At 40.2% G+C, this 20,507-nt stretch overlaps 1 protein-coding gene across 4 annotated transcripts in view; it reads left to right on the forward strand.

Annotated features, from left to right (window-relative positions):
* Positions 1 to 663: 663 nt before the first annotated feature.
* Positions 664 to 20,507, forward strand: part of SYTL4 (synaptotagmin like 4) — a 72,980-nt gene continuing 53,136 nt past the window's right edge. For 2 of the 4 annotated variants that reach the window (XM_081567277.1, XM_081567279.1), the window contains exon 1: positions 664 to 785. The gene's annotated coding sequence lies outside the window, so the exon portion shown is untranslated. Of the gene's footprint in view, positions 786 to 951; positions 1,304 to 20,507 lie in introns of those variants that run through there. The other 2 variants (XM_081567278.1, XM_081567280.1) reach the window with 1 other exon arrangement.

Here is a 20,507-nt window from a genome sequence, read left to right on the forward strand (position 1 = left end):
ATATACTGCTCACATGCTTTCTAAAAGGGTTTTAAACCAAAATACACTCCTCCTAGCGATTATGAAAGAGCTTGTTTTGTGGCCACTTTGTCTTCATTAACTGTTATAAAAACAAACAAACAAACAAAAACCGTTGCTGAAGAGTTTCATTATGGTTCTAATTTACTCCATTTGGATTACTAGTTAGCTGAATATTTTAAACAGTTGTGTCTGTGTGTGAATTTAGTCTATGTCCTTTCCCCAAAACGTTTCTGTTTTGGACAGACACTTTTATTTGCCATAAAAAACTGAAAGTCAAAGGATCAGAATAGCATCGTGTTTTTTCTTCCCAAATTATATATGGTCGGGAGTCTTCGTCTTCTTAGAAGTACACAACAATTTGACAACTTGTGGCTCAGCTGAACGGAAGAGAGACACGATGTATCATCTGAGAGAGGGACCACCTATGAAACTCGGGTCTAGTCAGACTCCTATGTCAGTCGTCAAGCTCCCTTTGCTAACCTGGGACCGCATCCCTCCAGTGCCTTAAGGATCTGGTCCTCAGAGCTCCCCTTCAGGTGGCCGGTGGCGCGTCTCCCTACCACGGAGCCCGGAGTGCTGTGCGGCCCCTTTAAGAGTCCAGCTCCTCCCCGCTCCAGGGAAAGTTGCAGCTTTTTCCGCCTCCAGGGAGGGTGAGAAGGGCCAGCTGCTGGAGCTGGGCTGCGGTCTTCCCGGAGCGGGATACCCTTCCCTGAATCTGGCACTGGGACGTCTCGCCCTCTCGTGGCACCTGTTGCAGGTGACAGGTAGGTCCATGGCCCGAGACCGTCCCTCCGCACTCGGTCCGGGACGCTTCCTGGGCCCCCAGCACCTTTTCACTGCCTAAGCGCCCCCACCCCCATCTAGGGGACCTGCGCTCTTCCCTCCCTCCTCCCGCTCTCCCAGTCTCGCCTTGTCCGGAGCTGACCCTCTGTCCCTTAGCCCCGTCCGCCTGAGCGGACCGCACCCCCACGCTTTGACTCCCGTCAGCTGGGCGGTCCCTCCCCACCACTTTGCTTTCCCTTAGTCTCCCGGCCCTTTCCCCGGCCCCTCCGTCGCCGCCCAGGGCTCCGCTTCCTCCAGTGTGGACGCCTTTTCCCGCCCTCGGGAGCCGGGGCCCCTCCCGGGAGGTGGCCCTAGGGGCGGGGGTGGGGCCGAGCTCCTAGCGGGAACTGCGCCCTCTGAGGCGTCGAGTCACCTTTTCTGCGGTGTCTGGGCCCCGCATTGCTTCCGGACCTTGGCCTTCACAGCGTCCGCTTTCCTGGCCTCCGCGGATCCACCGCAGGTAAAGGCTGGAGGCCGGTTGGCCCCTAGTCCTGCTTCAGTGGGCAACCTCTGCGCTTGGGGGTGAGGACCCGGCTGTGTGCTCTGGAGCTGAACCGCTTTATCTTTCCACCCTTAGGCTTCCCTGATGGCTCAGCAGTAAAGAATCCGCCTGCCAATGCAGGATCCCTGGATTGGAAAGATCCCCTGGAGAAGGGAATGGCAACCCACTCCAGTATTCTTGTCTGAGAAATCCTATGGACAGAGGAGCCTGATGGGCTACAGTCCATGGGGTCACACAAGAGTCTGACACGACTTAGCCACTAAAGGACAATTTACAGCCGTCAGCGAGGTTCGCTTCTGAAAGAGGGTCCTCAGAGCCCTCAGAAGGGACATAGAACGTTTCCATCTGTGATGGTTTGTAAAGGGGTAGAAAAGATGTCCCTCCAACCCTTAATGTTGAGTAAGATGGTTGAAATTTTGGGTGCTAAAATCGTTGGATTAGAATTTTGGCGACTGGAACAGGTGATGTTTCTAATTAACCAAACTTTTCTTCCTGAAGTACCCTGCCTGCTTCTCTAAGACCAGAGGACCTAGCGTTCCAGAATACTGCTTTAGGCAGGGTTGATCCTAGACCTTGTACATTTGTGCCAGAAATTAGTCTTCAGTACATATTGTACCTCTTGGCTTCTTTTCTGCTTTCAGCTCCCCACCCCTCATAAGTCCATTAATTTTAAGGTGTTTAACGGTCTTATGTGTTTGCCCGATGGTCTGTGGAGAGAACAATGGTTAATGCAAAGAGTTGAGGCCCTAATGAAGTTTTCGGCTATAGTTGTAGTTGTTGGGTGTTATTTTATTTTATTTTTTTTTTGGCATCTGTTGGAAATTCTAATGTTAAAAGACCACCAGCTTGGCTTGTGAGACTTTTCCTGGCAGGGGATGAACATTTCTGATAGCACAATTTCAGGTGCCTCTCACTAAGTCAGAGCAGTGAAATGGAGTTTGGAGGCCTGTTCAGGGATAATTGGTCTGTGAGTGTATGTGACATTTCTGATTGATGCTTTCTGAGCTTTTCCCCTGAAAGTTGCTACTAATCAGGGTTGTTAGAATCCATTGAGCCAGGCACTGTGAGAAGTTCTTTATATAATTACCTCACATAATCCTAATGATAACTGTATGTGTGGGGTACCACAATTATAAGCCTGAAGGCTTAGGCTTCTCTGGTGGCTCAGCAGTAAAGAATCTGCCAGCCAGTGTAGGAGACACAGGTTCGATCCCTGGGTCGGGAAGATCCTGGGGAGAAGGAAATGGCAACCCACTCCAGTACTCTTGCCTGGGAAATCCCATGGACAGAGAAGCCTGGCAGCCTAATAGTCCGTGGAATGGCAAAAGAGTCAGGTATGACTTAGCGACTCAACAACATAATGAAAGGGAGACTCTGAGTGTTTAAGTACCTTGACTCAAATCACCCAACTGATGAGGGCCAGAGCTGGGCCATCTGACTGCAGCTGAGCTGTATTCTTCTCCCTATCACACCAACTCTGCTGTCTTAGATTTTAGGAACACTAAATAGCTCACAGGTGAGGACTAAGTGATGAAAAATTTCACTTCCAAGCTGAAGCCTAAGTTTTGGTCCTTGATTCCACCTCAGAGGGACTGCAGAGACTTTGGAGCACTTACCTCACTGATGGCTCACCCACTTCACTTCCACTGTGGGAATGCGTGCCACATTGCCACTATAAGCACACCCCACCCCCACCCCGCGCGCCTCCTGTACCCAGGTGAGGAGACTTCCAGGGCTTTAAGCTCAGAAGGAATTGTCCTGAAGTTAGAGAAGGTGACCCTTGATTCTAGGGATGTGTGCCTGGCTCAATTTTTTCCTTTTCTGCTAGGTAGGGGAGAAATGAGAGTGTGGAAAGTGGTAAGGATTTCCCAATAGCCAGGCCAGGATGTCTGAGGCTGAGTGTGGGCTTGTTTTATGATGGAATGGATGGACTACCTTAGGGAAGAACAGTCCATGAGAAAATTTCCCTCCTGATCCCATCTCTGGGTCTTTGCTTAAATTACTCTTTTTTTCTCTCTCTCTCGCTCTTTTCCTGAAGTGATAACTTTGTCACCCATACCCACTTCCCTGCCATTAATTCCTATTCATCAAGATTTAGCTCTAAAGTCACCTCTAAAGTTACTGAACACACAGTTCCTTCCCCTAAGCAGAATTACCAGTTATTCTGTGTCCTAAAACTCTTTGTTAACACCTCAGGAAAGTCCCTTAAAACCTCTTTCAGTTGATTTTCCTGGGAAAGGAAATAACAACCCACGACAATTTTCTTGCCTGGAAAATCCCATGGACAGAGGAGCCTTGCGGGCTACAGTCCATAGGGTCGAAACATGACCAAGTGACTGAGTACCTGCTGACCACAGTCGGTTTTCCATCTTGAAGGTTGTAATCTAAAACAAGGTCTAGATCTTGGAGCTCCCTTTGTCTTGAGCACAAGAGATTAACAAATATTTGTACAAGGACCTGGGGATACCATCCCTTCAAGGGCCTGAGGTCAGGTGATGATGGGATTAAAGTACAGAAGACACCTTTTTGAGGCACTTGAATCTACAGCTAGGACTTTGTACTTAAATGTCACCTTAGGTCATCCCTAACCACCCTAATTAAACTTATTTAAATAAGTTTTAAAGTTTTAAGTCCTTCCCTGAACATTCTGTTGATATATGCTCCTTCCCTACCGTATTACTCTAATGTAATATTTTGTGTATTTTATTCATTTTTCTTTCTTGTTTTTCTTTTTCTTTTCTTGTTTTCTTTCTTATTCATTTTTCTTTTCTTCTCCCTCCATGGTGTAAGTTCTATGTGGGCAGAGATTGCTGTCTGTTTCATTCACCAGTGGACCCCAGCATCCATAACAGAGCCTGGCACATTGTAGGTGCTTAATGAATGACATCACCATTGTAGGAATTGGTACTCTTTTATGTTCTCCTGGACTGGAAACTTAAGTGTCCCTGGTCTGCCCCAGGCCCAGTTCTCACACAATTCTGCTTTGAGATTGCATGCCTGATGACAACTTTGACCTGCTTGGAAGTACTTCGTCTCTCTTTTTTTAAGGCATGAGTCTCTGGATGGAAACTTTTAAAATTTAAAGTGGAAATGTAAAGATGCTGTGCTTCTTGTGGTCCGCACTAGGAAGAGGGGTATGGCTTGTCAGATGTCTTAAGGCATTTATCCAGTGAGCTCAGTAAGAAGCTGGAGAAGGTTGCTGTGTGATAGGGAAGTGAACAGCTCAAAAGAATAAAAGATGCCTAAAAAATTAAGCTTCTGGCCTCAAGTCACTCTTAGCCTTTTAGGCATGATGTGGTTATTGGATTATTAACTTTATGAAAAAGCCATTGCTGATTACTGCTTGTGTGGTACTTGACAAGTTTTATACTAGGAGAATTATACCATGTGAGGAAACCACTATGTAAAAGGAAAGAAAGAAAGTACTATTCTATTTAAATGTTTTGAAACATTCAGAAAGAAAAATAAGGCTAGAATCTTTCCAAAGACAGGCTGGAAGGAGTTAGACTCTTGATACTTTGGTAAATATGTGATTCTCCACCATTTAATGAATGATAACTTCTCTGAAACTGAAGTTTGTACAAAAAACTTCTGCCCAACCTCTTCTTCTACTCAATTTATCTCCTCAACTTCTCAATATAGTGGCATGACCCAGGGCTCAGTCCATGGACTTTTCTCTACCCAGAATTTTTCTAGAAGCATTCATCCAGCCCCATGGTTTTAAATACCATCTGTCACTCCAAAATTTATGTCTCTGTCCTAAGCCTTGCTTCTAAGCTGCAGCCTCATAGATCTAATGAGCTATTAAGCATTCCTACTTGGATATCAAATAGGCATCTCAAACATAACATGGCCAAAACAAGACTCTTTAAAAAATTTTATTGACATATAGCTGATTCACAATGTTGTGTTAATTTCTGTTGTACAACAAAGTGATTCAGGTATACATATATATAGTTATGTATACATACATATATATGTATATTTATACAGTTATATATATATGCACACACACACATATTATTTTTGGCCCTGCTACCCAGCTTATGGGATCTTAGTTCCCAGACCACAGATTGAACCCATGCCCTTTTTAGTGAAAGTGTGCAGTCCTAACCACTGGACCACCAGGGACTTCCCTATGCATTATTTTTTTAAACATTCTTTCCTCCATGGTTTATCATAGGATAATTGAATATAGTTCTCTGCTATACAGCAGGACCTTGTTTATCTATCCTCTATATACTAGTTTGCATTGCTGCTTCCAAACTCCCAATCCATCCCTTCCCCAACCCCCTCCTGCTTGGCAGCCACCAGTCTGTTCTCTATGTCTCTGAGTCTATTTCCAAAACAGGACTCGAGTCCTCTCAAATCCCCAGCCCCTTCCCTCAGCCTCCCCTGTCTCAGTAAAATGACACCATCATCCATTCCAACCACGAACCTACAGTCACCCTTGATTCCTCTCATTCTCTCACCCCCTCCCTATACCCAATTCATCAGCAAATCCTGTCCACCATGTTATTATATTCTGCCACGTCTCCATCTCCTCTGCCTATCCCCCTAGTCCAAGCCACCACATGCTGCAATAAGCATCTTTGCGCAGTGCTCAATGATGTATATAGAGCTAGGTAAACATACAGATATTTACGCTGGACAGCTTTCTAGTAGGATAATTGTTGGGTCCAAGGACATGCACATTTAAAAAATGTGAATAGGCATCAGAAAAGTGGCATCGAAGAAGATTTACACTCTCACCATTGAGAGTGCTTTTCCTCATTCCCTTGCTGAGGATGGACAGTCTGTTTAATTTTTGCCAATCTGACAATGAAAAATAGTATCTAACTGATTTAACTTTCATTTATATCTGGTCACTAGTAAGGCTGAGTGTCTTCATGTGTGTTAGCTACTTGTATTTTTCCTGAGACTTGCTCCTCAATATCCTTCCCACACTTCTCTTTTGGATTATATATTTCATTTGTTTATAATAACACTATTTTTAGGGATATTTACCCATTGTCTGTTATACAGTGCAAGTTTTTTTTTTCTCTTTAGTCTTCCATAGTCATAACTTTATTCATGATGTGTACCCCTCTTGTAATCAGATAAAGCATAACATAAAACATTTAAAAAACATGTTCATTAGATTTGACAATTAGGATGTCAGTGATGATATCAATGCAGCAGGAGGAGAGAGGCAGATTGTAGAGAGTTGGGGGGGTAGCACTTAGACAGACTGATAGGGAATATGGTATACATTTGAAGAGGCTTGGCTCTGACGGGAAGGAGAGCATTTCCCATAGACAGTGGAGCACAGGGGAGAAGAAAATGTTAATTTTGTTTCTTTTTAAATATAGGAGAGAGATGAACCCATTTCAGAGCTTGACTGATGCCAGGTTGATTGATTTGGAGGATGCCGGAGGGTGGGGGCTTCAGCATGAAAGTGGTGAAAAGATGGGTCTTCGAGAAAGAGAGGTAGCTCTTCCATTGAGACAGGAGGGAATCACAGCAGGATTGTTGGGGCTATGGAGAAGGAAGGAGCTGTGGAAGGACAGGATTTTGAAGGAGATCCCAACTGATGAGAGTGGTGATGGGTTGGAACAGCATTTGAGGAGGATGAATAGAAGAACCCCTTAGCGGCAAATCATCCAGACTGCCACATCACAGTGAGCCCAGAGAGGCTTGGATAACTTGAATTTGTCTCCTTCCAAGTCACAGAACTCTGTATCCATTCTCTCTAGAAGCACTCATCAGCCCAGGTGTAGGAACAAAGTGGAGACTGTCTAGTTTGGGGGATATTTCTGGGTGCCTGTGGCAGAAATATAAGAGGGTAGGAAATTGGACAGTGGTGCCAGAATAGTTGAATTGACGAACCACTGTGGCTTTCATATCTGTGTCTATCTAAACCTAACTTGATGTTTAACAATTCATAAGAGATGGAAAATTTCCTTGACTTCTGCTCTGTTTCTTGTTTGTATCTCTGTCAACTCAGGCTAGCTTTAGTGGGACTTTCCTGGTGGTCCAGTGGCTAAGACTCCTCATTCCCAATGCAAGGGGGTCCAGGTTTGATCCCTGATCAAGAAACTTGATCCCACATGCCACAACTAAGAACCAGGACAGCCAAATAAATAAATAAATTTTTTAATAGCTTTAGTATCAGTGTCTTTAAACTATTGCTTGTCACTTTTCAGAAAATATAGGTTTATTTGGGCTTCCCTGGTGGTTCAGTGGTAAAGAATCTGCCTGCAGTGCAGAAGATGCAGGAAACTCAGGTTCTATTCCTGGGTCAGAAAGGCCCTCTGGAGGAGGGCACAGCAACCCACTCCAGTATTCTTGCCTGGAGAATCCTATGGACAGAGGAGCCTGGTGGAGCCTGCTATAGTCCATAGGGTTGCAAAGAGTCAGACACTACTGAAGCAACTGAGCATGCATGCATGCGTGGGTTTATTTACTGAGAATCAACAATGTGCCAGTTTCTAGACTAGGTGCTTGAGATGGAGTGTATAAGAAGGTAGATGATGCCCTTTTATGGGAGTAGAACTTATTTCAACCAGGGAGTATATGTTTTTAAAAGGAACATATTTCATAATCAGTGATTTAATTGCAATTGTGATAAGTTGTATGAAGTTTGGTTTTTTATAAATCAAATTTAAATTTATTTATTTTAATTTTTATTGGAGTAGAGTTAAATTACTGTGTTAGTTTCTGTTGTACAGCAAAGTGACTCAGTTATACATATATCTACTTCTTTTAAGATTCTTTTCCCATTGAGGTCATTACAGAGTATTGAGTAGAGTTCCCTGTGCTATACAGTAGGTCCTTATTAGATCAAAACTGTTTTGCATTTGCTAACGAAGTGTGAGAGTACTTGTTACATCTTCCCTTTTAAAATTGAATATTGTCTTTAAAATTTTGCTTCATTGATAGGAAAACAAAAAATCTTTATTACCAGTAACAGTGAAACTTTTTTCTTTTTTCCATCTATTGGTCATTTGACCTTCTTCAAGAATTATCTGTTCATGCTCTTTATTTATTGTATACCTACCTCTTCTTATTTTTAGTAGATCTTTCTTTTCATGTTTAAAACCATTAGCTACCTTTCTCTCTCTCCTCCCTTTATCTCTGGTACATTAAAATATACTTGACCCGGTTTCTCTGGCCATTCCCTTTTGATCTGCTTTGAACTTCTTTCTTACCTGCTTTGGGAATGTTGGTGTGCTTAGGGATCTGACTACATTTTTATTACTTGACCCAATAAAAGAGAACGTATAAGTATTCCATTCTCCTCTCCATATCCCATTTCCCACAGGTTACAATATTAAATTCGTATCCCCTTTCAGACATTTTCCGTGCCCATATGAAATATTTCCTTCCTTCCTTCCATTCATCTATTCATCCATCCTGTCTGCAGTTATATGTTACAAAATACAAATGGAATTATCATACATATGTTCTGGAATGTATTTTTTGCTTAACATTTGTGGCATGCTTTCAGTGTTAGTATATGTAGAACTATCTCTCTTTTCTTGGCTGTACTGTGTGTCATGTGGGTTCTTAGTTCCTTGACCAGGGATGGAACCCTTGCCCCCTGCAGTGAAAGCATGGAGTCTTAACCACTGGACCATCAGGGAAGTCCCTTACCGCTTTCTTTTTAACAGTGACATTGCATTCCATTATAGAATGGAACCATAGTTCTGGAACCATAGTTGTACCATAGTTTATTTAATCAGTTTTGTATTGATGTTTAAATTGTATAAATTTTTTGCTGGTTTAAACGTTGAACATCCTTATGATATATATTTGTGCATCTACTTGAATATCAGTAGGATAAGTTTTTCAAGATGGAATGGCTCCATTAAAAAAATAGTCAGTGTTGCTAAAGATTCAGAGATGTCTACGATAATAAAAACTGACTACTATCCATTGGATTTAGGAGGTTGTTGGTGACCTTAAAGCAATTTCAGGGGACTGGGGGGTGGAATGCTAGATTTTGATGGGTTGGGAAATATTTGGGGATATGAGGAAGTGGAGGCAGTGGATATGGACAATTCCTTAGACAAATTTGTCTCGGAAGAGCACAGAAAGGGTGGTAGTAGGGGAAGAATTGAAATCCAGAGAAGTTTTTTCTTTTCTTTTTTTTTAATTTAGGAAGACTTAGATGTCTTTAAAGGCTGATGGAAAGAGATAATTGATAGAGCAAAGTTCTTACCGAGTAAAGTCCTTATGCCAGATGGGAGAGGATCCCAAAATGAAGTGGAGAGATTACCTTTAAACAAGAGGAAGGACATTACAGTTTTGAAGAAAAAAAAAGTGAACAGATATAGATAACAATAAGTTTATAGATTTGGTGGCAGGAGCTTGTCTGAGGGTGTTTATATTTCCCTATGATGGAAGAGGAAAGATAATACTCTTAGAGCAAGGGGTTGAAGTGGAGCAGGGTTTGGGATGGAATATTGAGGTGCTTTTGGAAGGTTTGAAATACTGTGATGAACAGGAGAGCAAGCTAGGACCACAAAAGCATAGCTGGAGTGTCAGGCAGTGTTGAAGTGAGCTTGGCAACCAAGAATTCATATTGATCGTAATCCACCATATTGTGATTTTTTTTTTTCTCCAGCAGATCTCAGTAGTCCCAGTGTGGGCATAAAGCACAAGAGTTGGGCTCTTCCAGGGTTACGTTTTTATTAGATATTTGCAATGAAAATGGGTTATTGAGAATGATGACAAGAGTGCAGTTGAAACAATAGAATCCAAACTGTCTAGGAAAAGAAGACAGGAAGGAGCTGACAGAGTGGAAGTGAAAGGTCTATGGAAGACTACCTCCCCTCCATGAGGTCTGAGAACTGGTATAGGGCTGGGAGAGGTCATTGAATGAACAGGCCAGAAGGACAGGCAACTGTAGCTAGAGTCGGGTATTTGACTTAATGATATCAAATGTAGAGAAGTCCTGGGTGATAAACTTTTGGGTGTGGCTAAATATGACCTATGGTATTTTAATGCCAGCTCAGTCATTCAACAAGCATTTATTGTGTGCATATTATGTACGAGACAGCACTCTTGGCACTGAAGAGCACAGAGATGAACAAAACAAAGTCCCCTCTCTCATACAGTTAATTATCTAGTGAGGGAGATTATTCATTTTTGCAAAGTGAAAGGGCACCCTCATTGATATGCTAATTACTGTTTGTGTAGTTCTGTTTAGAAATAATAGTAATACCAAGGACAAATGTTTATGTATGTGGGACTAGGAAAGTCCATCTAGACATAGTGCCTTGCTTTATTGTAAATTACATTAACTGAACAATGAAAATTAATTTATCTTTCCCCCTTGGAACTTTTAAAGGTACTTTATATGCTATGTCACAATTGAAGATAAAACAAATATATGTACATGAAATTTGAATATTTTAGCAGTTTCAAATTTTTTATACTTTAGTGGGTTTTATAGTATTTTTTAAATATTGGGATATTGCTTCTAGCTGTAGACCAGATGTTGATAATACATGTACTAATCTTGTTCTAGGGATTTGATGTAATGTGTAATTATGATTAAGCAGTTTAGGAGGCAAAGAAAGCTTGCACATTAATATTGTATCTTTATTTTATATTCTCCAATTTATACCTACTCTTCTGCTTACATATACTCATATATACATTTATTAATGTTATATTTGAAGGAAATTAGCATTTATTTTATGTCTTATAGGCCTTAAATAACACCTTAAAATTATCTGCCACATATATAGTTCAATTCAAGTTCAACTACAGGTTATTTCATTGTGTTTTAAAGTTTCTGTGGCCATAGCTAGATCACAGCATCCCTAAAATTAAAAAAGAAACCAAATGCATGAAATCTCAGCTACGTGTGAACATGGGTTGGATTAGTCATGAACCATCATGATTTCTCATTTAAGGGGACTGCGTGGGTGATTTTTAGGTGATGTGTCCTGCAAGAAAGAATTAGATGCTAGCTAGAGTTCAGTTAGAAATCCCCACCATCTGTGACCCAGGCATGAGAAGAGGGTCTTCCCTGAGGGGCATGCTGGTTTATCAAAGCTGGTTGACTAAGGAAAGATAATGGAGTTTCACAGGGTGATGGTGATAAGGCTTATTGAAAAATGACGTGTTGACTCTCACTAGACTTAAAAAGTGTTTTATGCATATAAATGACCTGGGTTTTAAAGCATTCTGTTCTTTTTCGTGTGTGCTCAGTCATGTCTGACTCTCTGTGACCCTTTGGACTATAGCCCACCAGACTCCTCTGTCCATGGAATTTTTCAGACAAGATTACTGTATGTGTAGATTTGCTCCATTGGTGGGCTTGTGGGGGTCTGGACCCTAGCTGACCACTGGGAAGCCTCAGTTGCCCTTTTGTTTTGGAGCCTTGATTTTTACTCTCTTTTGTCTCCGCTCTTGCTTTCTTCTTTTTGACACGGTTTTTTAAACTTTTGCTATCTTGTTCTATGTATCTTTATATTCCCTGGTGGCTCAGATGGTAACGCATCTGCCTGCAATGTGGGACACCCAGGTTGAATCCCTGGGTCAGAAAGTTCTTCTGGAGAAGGAAATGGCAACCCACTCCGGTACTCTTGCCTGGAAAATTCCATGGACAGAGAAGCCTGGTAGGCTACAGTCCATGGGGTCTCGAAGAGTCAGACACGACTGAGTGACTTCACTCACTTCACTATGTATCTTTATGAGTTACTTTAAATGCAGTCTGGCACAGTGTATAAATATCTTTTAAACTGATCGTTTTTAATTACTAACATTTGCTTAATATTTATGCTTGTCAGCTACTTCCCTGCAGAGAGATATGGTGACTTTCCATCTGGGCAAGAATACTGATTTGATTTCTCAAATTTCATAGTAAGATGTCAAAACTGCAATTTGCTCATATATTTTCTAAAGCATATGGTTAATAATAATAAAATTAAACAGCTACCAAAATTGAATGCTTATTCTAGACCAGGCACTACGCTGTGCCCTTTACTCGTGAATATACTTGAATCCTCACAGCTTTAAGTGGCTCTTATTATTAATCACTTTTTGCAGATGGGGAAACAGATTCAGGAGGTTGAATAACTGCCCCAAGGTCACACAGCTAAAAAGTAGTGAAGCTGTGATTTGAACAGAGCTCCAGATCCAGTCCTTGTAGGCACTTTTCTATGCCATACTGCTCTTAATTAGAAATCTAGCAAATCAGAACTCCAAGTCCTAGTAGAAGAGGCTGTTCTGTGTTATAGAACATTCACAGGTCTGGCAGATTTTACCTCAGTATTAAATCTTCAGTATGGCCCCTTTCCATCTCTTCTATCACTGCCCTCTACTTTGGGGTTTCATCTTCCCCCTGGATTTATACTAGATCCTCCTCAAATCTATATTCTGCAAAACCGTCAGAGTGATCTAACGAGTCCTTGCCTTCCTGAAAAGTCTTCAGTCATTCCCATTGTCCAAGGCTAATTATCCATGTCTCTGAGCATAGCATATCAAGCTCCTCCTTTGATCCCCATTTGCCTCTTCCACATCCTTCTTTACAACTTGCTATACAATATCACTGCACTTCTTGCCTATACCACATTGCTTTGTGCCTCTATGCTTATGCTTTTGTAAATGCTGTGCCCTCTACCTGGCTGACCATCTGGTAGATATTTACAACCATTTCATGTGCTACTGCTGTTTCATTCTAATTCCCTTTCCCCAAGCTGGAATAGGTGCCCCAACTTGGCATTCTCATAATACCCTGTGTGTAAATTTCTTTGATTACCATTGAAGGCCTGAAATCTCACAGACATTCAGAGATAACTACCAGTACAGGAGAGGGAGATCTCACAGAATAATCTTTGGGGCCAGATACATTTACATCATTTAATCTAGGAGCCAGAAGGGACTTCAGAGGATGAGAGTGGGAGTCTGTATCCAAGAAAAATTGGAAAGATCTGAGAAATCAGACTTAGCACCTTTGCAATTTGAATCTACCTTAAGTTTGTCTGAGCAACCTTGACTAGATATAGAAGACAGACACATTTTAATAAACATTTAGATTTCTTTTCTTGGACAGACAACACCTTAAAATTAAAAGGGACGATTGACAAAATAACCAACACAGTATCCTAATGTAAAACTTTTTGTTGACTGTAAGCAATGTTGCATGTCACTCAGCTGTTACCAACCAAGAGGATGTTCTCAGTTGGTGCCTTTGTGTATAGATGGCTGGATCCAAACAAGGGGATTTAGGGAAGCCCTGCATCCCTGGGAACTTTCTTTTCTACATGGAGTCTTTTTTGGGGGCGGGGGTGAGTTTGGCAGACTCACCACATAACATGTTTTGGTTTCATTTCTTTATGCTCTAAAATCCTCTCTCTTTTACCTTTAGATTTTAAAATAATTAGTTCTTTTCCTCCAAAGTGGGCTGGATTTTGCTAGGTATGCTTCACTCATGTTTTGGAAACCCGCACACATAATAGGTATTAATTCTGACTATGCTAGATTGGTCTGCTTCAGATACGGTAATTGCCTTCATCACAATTAGCTAATAGAGTTCACTGTGGAATGTACCTTATGGCAGCACAATCTTCATTCATTAAGCTGCCCTACTTGCATCTGGGCAACTGCATTATAGTCATCAGAATGATTTATTCTTTCCTAATTAACATATAACTATATGTAAGCAGAATCATGATAATACATGGCAATTAGTAAGAATTGTTTCTCTTTACCGTCCTTTAAGCAAATTGTTTCCCAACTTTTTGATCACTCTCCCTTACCAGCAAAATTTTTGATCACCTCTAATATATTCAAGGGCTTCCCAGGTGGTTCAGTGGTAAAGAATCTGCCTGCCAAGGAGGAGACCCGAGTTCAATCCCTGGGTGGGGAATATTCCCTGGAAAAAGAAATGGCAACCCACTCCAGTATTCCTGCCTGGGAAATCCGAAGGACAGAGGAGCCTGGTGGGCTACAGTCCATAGAGTCACGAGAGTTGGATATGACTTAGAAACTACACAAAAACAAATACACATAAATTTATTTACAAACTATATTTCTCACTGTCCCAATATTTTATAAGGCATTTACAAAAATAGAGATAAAGAAGGGTATGAGATGAAACAAACCCTCTTTAAGATTAATTTTAATATTTATTAATAGTGTAACAACTGTTGCTCTCACTTTGAGAGCAGTGACACTGTGGTGCTTCATTTGAACAAAATCTTGATTTATGATACAGCTGCCTGAGGGTCTGATTCTAAGTTGTTTATCTTAATACTTGATTAAAAAAAATTTTTGGTTGTGCTGGGTGTTTGTTACCATGCAGGCTCTTTCTCTAGTTGCATCAAGTGGGGCTACTGTTCATTGCAATCCATGGCTTCTTATTGAGGTAGCTTTTCTTGTTGTGGAGCACAGGCTCTAGGTTGCCCGAACTTCAGTAGCTGCAGCGTGTGGGCTTAGTTGCTGCACAGCATGTGGAATCTTCCCAGATCAGGTGCCAAAACCGAGTCTCCTGCATTGGCAAGCAGATTCTTTACCACTGAGCCACCAGGGAAACCCCCATACTTGAGTTTAATGACTGTTGTAGCTGAGAAAGGATACCTCACAAAACATATAAATCTAAAAATTATTTTTTTTTATTAAATAAATTTATTTTAGTTGGGGGCTAATTACTTTACAATATTGTAATAGTTTTTGCCATACATTGACATGAATCAGCCATGGGTTTACATGTGTTCCCCTTCCTGGACCCCCCTCCCACCTCCCTCCCCATCCCATCCCTCTGGGTCATCCCATTGCCCCTGCCCTGAGCATTTGTCTCATGCATCGAACCTGGAATGGTGTTCTGTTTCACATATGATAATATACATGTTTCAATGCTATTCTCCCAGAACGTCCCACCCTCCCCTTCTCCCTCAGAGTCCATAAGACTGTTCTATGCATCTGTGTCTCTTATTCTGTCTCACATATAGGGTTAAAAAGTGCATTGTTGGATGCACTTACTAAATAACGGTATAAATATTAGTTTCAGGAAACAGTTATACAAACGTTTTGTTGTTGTTCCGTCTTCTCAGCTCTCAGCATGCTGTCTTTTCGTCTTTTTAACATATGGTTCAAAACTCATGGAATGTCTTCATTTGGAAGGGTTAGAAGATGAAATACATCTTTTAGGTAATAATTAATAATAGAAAAAAAATTCAAATCTACTCTGTATTCTTTATAAAAGCCCCTTTGATAAAAAAAAATATTTTACTGTTTGAATGCATTTAAAGTCTCCTACTGCCTTAGAGGTATTTTGGGAATATAAAGCTGCTGGTTACAAAACGTTTAGTTACATTTAACCTTAAAACTTTAAAAAGTATGTTTTTGAGTCATCATTTACATACAATAAGCTGTGCATATTTAAAGTATACAATTTAATAAAATTTGACATCTCTGTATATCCATGAAACCATTACCAAAATCAAAATATAATCATATCTATTACCTTCAGAAGTTTTCCTTTTGCTATTTTGTAATCCTTCCTTGGAGGAACCTGGTGGGCTACAGTCCATGGGGTCATACGAGTTGGATATGGCTTAGTGACTGAACAAACCACACCAATCCTTCCTTCCTGTTCATCTCTATAATGTATCCCTGTTTTCTCACAACCACTGATCTGTTTTCTGTCACTGTATATTATTTTTCATTTTCTACCAGTTTTACGTAAATGAAATAATGTACTACTGTGTGTTCTTTTTCTGTCTGATTTTTTTCAGTCAACATAGTTGAGATTCATCCATATTGCTGTGTGTGTGTCAGTAGTTCACTCTGTTCTATTGTTGAACAATGTTCCATTATATGGATATACCTCAAGTAAGAAAAATCCATTCACCTTTTCATGGGCATTTGGGTTGATTCCAGTTTTTGGCTATTATGAATAATGCTGTTATTATCATTCACATGCAAGTCTTTTCATGGACATATGCTCTTTATTTTCTTGGGTTAACACCTAGAAGTGGAAAGTCTGGGTCATATGGGAGATATATGTTTAACTTTTTGAGAAACTACTAAAATGTTTTCCAGCATGGTTGTATCATTTTATTAATACATTCCCATTGCAGTGTGTGAGAGTTCCAGTTGCTTCAAATCTTGGCCAACATTTGTTACATTTTTAGTTTTAGTCATTCTAATAAGAGAGTAGAGGCATTTTGTTGTGGTTTTAGTTTGCATCTCACTAAGAATTAATGATGTTGAACATCTTTTCAGATACTTATTTGCTATTTATATGTCTTTGGTGATGCATTTGCCTAAATTTTTGGTTCATTGAAAAATTTTAGAGTTTTTTTGTCTCAAAAATCTTTATTTAAATAAAGATAGACATTAACACATATAAAGCATTGATTTTTCTTGGCTCTTGTGCCCCAATCCTGTATTTCTTTCTTTTTGTTTTTTTGGTAGCAGAGGATTAGCAAGAACTACTTTTTTTTTTTTAATTGGAGTGTAATTGCTTTACAATGTTGTGTTAGTTTCTGCTGTACAACAGCATGAATCAGCTATTAGTATACATATATATCCTCCCACTGGAGCCTCCCACCCCTCTAGGTCTTCACAGAGCACCGAGCTGAGCTCCCTGTGCTATACAGAAGCCTCACACTAGCTATCTATTTTACACAAGGTAGTGTATATATGTCAATGCTACTCTCTCAATTTGTCCCACCCTCTCCTTACCCCGCACCATGTCTGTTTTCTACATCTGCATCTCTATTCCTGCCCTGCAAATAGGTTCATCGGTACTGTTTTCTAGATTCCATATATATGCATTAATATATGATATTTGTTTTACCCTTTCTGACTAACTTCACTCTGTATGGCAGATGATAAGTTCATCCATATCACTACAAATGACAAATTTCATTCCTTTTCATGGCTGAGTAATATTCCATTGTATATACATACTGCTTCTTCTTTATCCATTCGTCTGTTGTTGGACATCTAGGCTGCTTTCATGTCCTGGCTATTGTAAATAGTGCTGCCATGAACATTGGGGTACATATTTCTTTTTGAATTATGGTTTTCTCAGGGTGTATTCCCAGTAGTGGGATTGCTGGGTCATAGGGTGGTTTTATTTTTAGTTTTTTAAGGAACCTCCATACTGTTCTCCATAGTGGTTATATCAGTTTACATTTCTACCAACAGTGCAAGAGGGTACCTTTTTCTCCACAACCTCTCCAGCATTTATTGTTTGTAGGTTTTTTGATGATGGCCGTTCTGACTGGTAAGAGGTGATACCGCATTGTAGAGTGTAGAGTTTTGAGAGTACCTTACATGTTCTGGATACAAGTCATTATCAGATATACTGTTTACAAATATTTTCTTCCAGTATATATAATTTTTTTTAAATTTTCTTATTAGCATTTTTCAAAGAGCAGAGTTTTTAGTTTATGTTTTAGCAAGTTCTGGATCACGTTTTAGATATCATATCTAAGAAATCTCTGCATTTTTTGCATATGTCTACCCAGTTTTCTCAGCACCATTTGTTGAAAAGACTGTCACTTCTCCACTGAATTCCCTTGCATTTTTTTTTTTTAATTTATTTTTGACTGTGCTGGGTCTTCATCGTTGCATGCAGGCTTTCTCTACTTGCAGTGAGTGAGGCCTACTCTTTGTTGCGGGGTGCAAGCTTCTCATTGTGGTGGCTGCTCTTGTTGAGGAGCACAAGCTCTAGGCGGGTGGGCTTTAGTAGTTGTGGTGCTTTGGCTCAGTAGTTGTAGCACATGGGCCTAGTTGTTCCACGGCATGTGGAATCTTCCTGGACTGGGGATTGAACCCATGTCCCCTGCATTGGTAGGCTAATTCTTAACCACTGGATTACCAAGGAAGCCCCTCCCTTACATCTTTATCAGAATTTAAGGGACTATAAACATAAGGATTTATTTCTAGACTCTATTCTCTTCCAGTGTCTACCTGTATGCTACTAAAACACTCCCTTGATTACTGTAGATTTATAATAAGTCTTGAAAACAGATTGTGTAACTCTTCTAATTTGGTTCTGTGTATGTCTTGAACTTTACAATATGTTTTATAAATTTTTTTGCTTTAAGGAGTCAATTATATTTTTAAAGGAAACTTAAATAAGAAAATAATATTTTTTACCTGCATATTTTGGAGTAGGAAATGGCAACCCACTCCAGCATTCTTGCCTGGAAAATTCCATGGGCAGAGGAGCCTGGTGGGCTACAGTCCGTGGGATCACAAAGAGTCGGCCATGACTGACCGACTAACACACACCCCCCGACATGTTTACTATAGCATGTGTTCTTCATTACTTTTTATAGATCCATATTTCTATTATTTCTATCTGGTATTATTTTTCTTCTGCCTGAAGGACTTCCTTTAACATTTTTTATAGTTGCAGATCTGATTGTGATTAATTCTGTCAATTTTTGTATTTTTAAAAAAGTCTTTATTTCACCTGTTTTTGAATGACATTTCACTGGGTTTAGAATTCTAGGTTGGCAGATATTTTCCTTTCAGTGTTTTAGAGATGTTGACTGTCTTCTCGTTTGCATTGTTTCCAATGGTAAATTTACTTTCATCATTAGCTTTATTCTTCTGAGTATGGTATGTTGTTTCTCTCCTGCCTCCCACCTGCTGGCTGCTTTTAAGAATTTCTCATTATCTCTTGTTTTAAAAAATTAGACTATGCTGTCCCATATGGTGCAGTTTTCTTTCTGCTTCTTGTGAAGTTCATTGAGCTTCTTGGATCTGTGAATTTGTACTGTTCATCAAACTTAGAAAAAACTTGGGCCAGTATTTTCTCAAATATCTTTTCAGTGTCCCTATTTCCTTTGATGACTCCAATGACATGCATATTAGCTGAAAGTTGTTTCACTGCTCATTAATGCTCTGTTTTCTTCCGTGTTTTTCTGTTTCATTTGAATAGTTGCTACTGCTGTCAACTTTAATAATCTTTTTTCTTACAATGTGTAACCTGTTATTAGTCCAATTCTGTGTATTTTTCATCTCAGACATTGTTTTTTTTTAATTAATTTATTTTAATTGGAGGCTAATTACTTTACAATATTGTGGTGGTTTTTGCCATACATCAACATGAAGACATTGTTTTTTATCTCTAGGTTTGATTTGAGTCTTTTTTTAAACACCTTTCATGTCTTTATTTAGCTTTTTGAAATATGGAATACAGTTACAATAACTGTTTTAATGACTCTGCTAATTCTAAATTTGTGTCCATTCTTGGTCAGCTTTTGATTAATTTTTCCTCTCATCATGGACTGTATTTTCTTGCTTTTTTGCATGCCTATTTATTTTTTATTGGGTACTAGATGTTGTAAATTTTACCTTGTTGGGTGCTGATACTTTCATATTAGTACAGATATGCTTGAGCTCTGTTCTTGGATGCACTTGAGTTACTTGAAACAGATTAACCCTTTCAGGCTCTTCTGTTTAGATTTGTTGGACAATGCACAATCTAGGACTAATTATTTCCCATTATGTAGGCAAGACCCTTCTGAGTACTCTGCCCAGTGCCCTGTGAATCATGAGGTTTTCCAGTTTGACTGGTGGAACAGGCACTATTTCTGGTCATGTTTGAGTGACAGGCACTGTTCTTTTGAATCCTTTCAGCTAGGGTTCTTTCTCTGGCCTAGTGTAATTTCCTCACAGGCATGCCACACTGTTGACCAGTCCTTTGCTGAATATGTGAGGGAGACCCTCTATAGACCCTCTGCACGTCCCTCTGTGTGACTTTCTCAGGTACTCTGTCTTATGAACTCCAGCCAGACTCTCAGTTCTGTCCCCACAACTCAGGGAGTTCACTGGGACCTGCCTGTATTCGTCCTCCCTGCACCATGGCCTGGAAACTCTCTCAAGACAATGAGCCTGGAAAGTCAGAGGGCTCACCCTGTTTGCTTCCTGTCTCCCGGGGATCACAGTCCTCCATTGTCTAATACTCAGTGTCTTCAAAATTACCATTGTTTTATATATTTTATTCATTTGGAGAGGTGGAGGGGGTCCAGGAAGGGTAAAAATCCATTCTTGGCCAGAAATAGAAGGCCACTGACATTTTATAACCCCCAATTTTCATGAGCAATTATAATTTGTAGCCCCATTTCAGTTCTAATTTTTCAAAAAATATATACATCATCATGTTTCTTGACATAGCTAGATCAGTTCTAAATATCTGTTC

The sequence above is a fragment of the Giraffa tippelskirchi genome, chromosome X, assembly GCF_054371585.1.
Source record: "Giraffa tippelskirchi isolate mGirTip1 chromosome X, T2T-mGirTip1v1.2.pri, whole genome shotgun sequence".
Lineage (NCBI taxonomy): Eukaryota > Metazoa > Chordata > Mammalia > Artiodactyla > Giraffidae > Giraffa > Giraffa tippelskirchi.